Source organism: Miscanthus floridulus, chromosome 5 (assembly GCF_019320115.1).
Source record: "Miscanthus floridulus cultivar M001 chromosome 5, ASM1932011v1, whole genome shotgun sequence".
Taxonomy (NCBI): Eukaryota; Viridiplantae; Streptophyta; class Magnoliopsida; order Poales; family Poaceae; genus Miscanthus; species Miscanthus floridulus.
In genome coordinates, this window is record NC_089584.1 from 35,261,790 (window position 1) to 35,266,979 (window position 5,190).

Sequence of the window (5,190 nt, forward strand, 5' to 3'; positions counted from 1 at the left end):
ATTGAACGCATGCCTCTCACTTAGCTGGCCGGATAACTTGTTCCAACACCGAAGCTGAGTAGCTCAACTTAGGACAGGCTCTATTCTGTAAAAGTGTGCACTCTAGATGGTAGTAAGGATGTGCGGGGAGCCAAACATTAGCCCAAGGGCAGGCTGGGCCTAAACATCCTGGCAACTGGTTGTCCCTATTTGTGCGACATTAGGCAAACCCGTGAAATATAGACCTGAGTTGTACCAATGGTGACCTAAGGTGACTGTTGATCTGGTCTGCCTGGGTTTGTGTTAGAAATAAATTCCCAGCTGGTTGAAGTCAATTTGGATGGTCGTCTCTCCCGGACAGTGAGAAACTTGGCTGGTCCCAACATCGTAGTAACTGTGTTATGAAATGATGGTTATGATGAACATGGAATTACTACACTGGCTATGGTTACTACTGTATGTTACTAAATGATATACCACATATTTGGCATATGCTAGTTGCTCATCTAGAGATGAATAGCTATAATTAATTTGATGATTGAATTATAACTGTATGCTTAAATTGGTAAGCTTTTTATGCAAAATGTTGTCAGGCCAGCTCTACTTATAAAGCCTTGCATAATCTTTGGTGTCACTTTATTTTTGGTTTATGATAGGTAAGTCTAGCTGAGTACCTTCTCGTACTCAAGGTTTTATTCCCATTCTTGCAGATGGTATAGTTTATCTTGGCTATTGCAAGAACTGCTTCTATCCCGCCATGGATGAGGAGTGAGCCCTAGGCAGGCATCTCTTATTAATCATTCTTATATGCTTTTGTGGAAGTTTGATTAGGGTTGGCACTATGTTTAAACAATGTTGTAGATGTTGGTTTTCAAACTTTTAATTTGCTCCTGCTACTATTTTACTTGAACTTGGTTTGTAATAACCTAAATTTGTACTCTGATGAATGAACTGTATTTATGAAGTTTATGTAACATGTGACATGTATGTTGGATAATGTACAATCTTGGTTGTATGTTGATGGTTAATCGAGACCCTTCATGGTACTCGACGGACTACCGGGTTTATATGGGCTCAAGTATGACAGTGCGACCGCTTGCGGGCTACCGTTGTACTGTGCTCTTATAAATTGGTTGATTTTGCTACACTTCCCATTCTCACTTTTGGGGAAGGAAAAGTAATGGTTCTACGCTAACATAGATAGAAATACTACATGGGATAACTGCTCCACTGCCTTTCTAGCAAAGTTTTTTCTCACAGGCAAGACTAATGCTTTGCATGGGAGAATCTCAAGCTTTCAGCAACAACATGATGAATCTATCCCTAAGGCATGGGAACGCTTTTAGGATTACATTACGGAATGTCCTCATCATAGGATGGAGAATTGGCTACTCATATAGACTTTCTACCATGGGTTGACCAACAATACCTGTGAGACTATGAATGCTGCTGCTGGAGGAGCTTTCTTGTCACTCACAATACCAGCTGCAATAGCTCTTGTGGAGAAGATGGCCTCCAACCAAGGTTGGAATGAAGAGCATCTTTAGACCCGCAAGAGAGGTGGAGGTATGCATCAACTCAAGGAGGTAGACATGTTATCTGCTAAGATGGGCATGCTAATGAAGAAGCTTGAAGATCGAGCCAATGAGAAGCAAGGAGTCATGCACATTCATGATTCTCCCATGACATGTGAAGTGTGTGGAAACACTGGGCATTCAGGGAGCAACTGCCCTAAGACCAATGAGGATGTGAACTTTATCAACAATAACTACTTTTGTCATCAGCAGAATCAAGGATGGAATCAACAATAGAGACCAAACTACCAAGGTAATAATTTTAATAATTTCAATCAACCACCCTTGAGAGAATTAATTGCTGGCCAATCCAAACTTTTGAAGGGATTATCTAGAAAGGTAGCTACCAATGATAAAATTCTAGCGGACATAAATAATAGAATGGATAGCTTTGCTTCTGCCATTAAGAACCAACATAGCTTTAATAAAATGATAGAATCACAAATAGCTCAGCAAGCTGCTGTTGTTCCTCTGTCCGACAAAGGTAAGATTCTAGGGGTAGCCGAAAGATCTAGAAACTGCAAATCTTGTCGATATTCACAATGCAGCATATTACTATATGCAACCATCAATGGGAAGGTGGATAGATTATACCTTGCTAGAAAAGAAGAGTGATCTAGGGAGACCTGTCATCCCCATCGCCATTGGACCTCACATTTTTCAAGAAGCTGTCTGTGACTTCGGAGCAAGTGTCAACATCATGCCTAAGGTAATTTATGATCAAATTAATGGAGATAATTTTTTGTACACAAATATGCGGTTGCTGCTTGCAGATCAGTCACTCTATTAAGCCAAGGGAGTTCTTAAAGATGACATTGTTTGAGTGGGACAATCATATGTTCCTGTAGACTTTGTGGTTTTGGAAATAGGTGGAGATGTAAGGGCACCCATTATTTTAGGCCAACCTTTCCTAAGCACCGCAAAAGCCATCATCTACGTAGACAGTGCCAAGATCTGCTTCATAATCAAGGATAAAAAGGAAAAGTTTTCTTTCAAGAACCGCATCTTGCGATCTCCCGGACAACCACAAACGTTGTACCTACCCAAAGAGACAACAGTGACCAAAAAGAAAAACAACAGGAGAAGGAGGAAGAACAAAGCCAGGCAGTCACAAGAAGAATTAGTCAACATGATCAACACACTCTGATCAAAGTACGACCACCTCTTCGCTTCACCATTCCTTGCTAAGAAGGATGATCTAGGTGTGCCAATGATCGAGTGTACCATTGGACAAAGGATATTTCATAAGACCTTCTATGACATTGGATTGGGTGTTAACATAATATCTAAGGTAACGTATGAATACTTATTCGGTGATGAACCTTTGTTCCCTACATATATGCTATTGCAGATGGCGGACCAATCAATCAAATTCCTAGAGGGAATAGTGAAAGATGTTATGGTAAGAATACATGATCAGTTTGCTCCTACCGATTTTGTGGTTCTAGACATGGGTAAAGAAGAAGATGATATGCCCATCACTCTTGGAAGGCCGTTCCTCAACACCACAAACACAATCATCTATGTTAGATCTAGACAAGTCCACTTCCAATTCGCTGGAGAAAATGTATGTTGTTATTTTAATAGTTATACCACTTATGAATAGCCCAAGAAGACCCGGTCCAAGAGGAGACGTTGATCATCCAAAAACTAGAAGAATCAATCCCCAAAGAAAAGTTGGGAAGAAGATGAGGAACCTAAAGAAGTTGTAAAAGATGAACCTACTCCACCTAAGTCAAGCCCATAGACCAAGCAGGTATGGAAAGAAAAGGTGACATCAACAGAGTCACCATCACAAGAGGTGCAACCATCAAGGTCTCCATCTCTGAGACCGACAGACGCAGCCAAAAAATGAACAAGGCTAGTAGTAGTCCTGTCTAGAGGACTAAAAAATCTTAACCCTAGCTATGAGGTAACATCGGTAGTTATCCATATTTACTTTCTAACATTGCATGAATTACTTTTCACTTTAGCATATTTACTTTTCTGCATTAGCATTGCATTTAGAAAAGGAAGATAAAAAAGTTTCATTTTTTGCATTACATCATTGCATCATAAAGCCTAAGCCCCATGTGAATCAATCAACGGTGTAAATACCCATGAAAATATTCACTGTGGTGGCATAAATATATAAATATATATCATGCATGCATATTTTCTGTCTAGGATTTACTCTGAACTTAAAACTCATGGGTAGCATATGCTTGATCTAAGTCTAGGTAATTGATGGATATGATATAAGAAGGTCTGAGCTGCTGTTTATCTTGTTCCAAGTGATACTAAAGTTTTAGAGATTTATCTGTTGAAAAACATAAAAATGTTACATGATGAGCTCCTGTATGACAAAGCTTGAATTCCTACCAGAGCCATATATGATATTTAGATTAGAAAAACTTCCACATATATGATGCTTGCATTGCATTGAGTGGAGTCAAGCTTTGTTGACCCTTATGAGAGGTTTGTCATGCTCTTAAAATCAAGATCACATACAAACCACCCAATTATGCACTACTCCTACACTGGCGGTAGGTGCAACAACATGCCATTCCATATAGATCCACCCAAAAATGTTTCACTCCTACACTAGGAGTAAACACCAAAAATATTCTTGATAGGATATCCACCAAATAAATGCTCCAAGTTCTTGTTGCTATCTCTCAAAAGTTTTGTTGCATAAAAGAAGCATGTGGCTATGCAATAGTTATTCATAAAAAACGGGATGAGAAAAATGGACAAGTGTCCGAGATATTAAAACAATGGGTACTTAGATGCCCGCCTAAAAAAAAGAGAGAAGAAAAGATGAATAAGATAGCCCATGTTTTCTTGCAAAGTTGTTTTTAAGTTTCAAAAGAGAGATATGTTTTTAAGGAGCATAGTAGAAATGGGTTAGCCACCATATATATCCACCACATACACCCATACACATACACATCTTGATTTGATTGTATGAGTCAACTCTATTTGGATCCAAGGTTTGACTTTACAATATATGTATTGCTAGTATGCTCTTTTATGTTTTTCCACCCCTATGAGCTCCACATAAGCTTTAGTTCTAGGAAGAAAGAAAGGCATAATATCACTTTTGCCTTGGTGAGCATCCACAAATACCACATATATTGAGAGACTTGAGAGTGTCAAACAATGGAAGCTCTGAGTTTTATTTTGGAAAATCTATAAAAACTCTGGAATAATGGTTGAGCAAAGAACTTGAGACATAGTGCTTGACTTGATTGTTCTATCTTTCAATTGCTTAAGACCCAAGTGAAGGCTGAGAAGCCCCATGGTTGAAGGTAATATTGGTAAGTTTGAAAGTCAGATCAGTTCATTCTAAATCCAGAGGAGAATTCTTGTTTGAACGCATGTGTACTTTTGAGGAGTTGCGTCGATGTTTTCAAAATCCTTAAACTCCTGATCCATTTACTAAGTTTAGCTTTGCTAAGGGATTAGCAAAGGGTAAGCTTGGGGGAGTTTGTTGATGGTAGTTAACAACCATCATAAACCATCAATATAACATGTATAAGGGCATAAATATAATCACCAATGAAGGTCTAGGGGTTTAAACTAACAAATTCCACGAGTTTTGGTGAATCTATATTTTCTGCAAGGTTTATTCAAAAAACCATCAAGGTGGACCTAC

The 5,190-nt window shown here is 38.8% G+C and overlaps 1 non-coding gene across 1 annotated transcript; it reads right to left on the reverse strand.

Annotated features, from left to right (window-relative positions):
* Positions 1-1,248: 1,248 nt before the first annotated feature.
* On the reverse strand, positions 1,249-1,357 carry LOC136455820 (small nucleolar RNA R71). The gene has a single exon (XR_010759285.1). It is a non-coding gene; the product is annotated as a small nucleolar RNA R71 (small nucleolar RNA).
* Between the last annotated feature and the right edge of the window lie 3,833 nt (positions 1,358-5,190).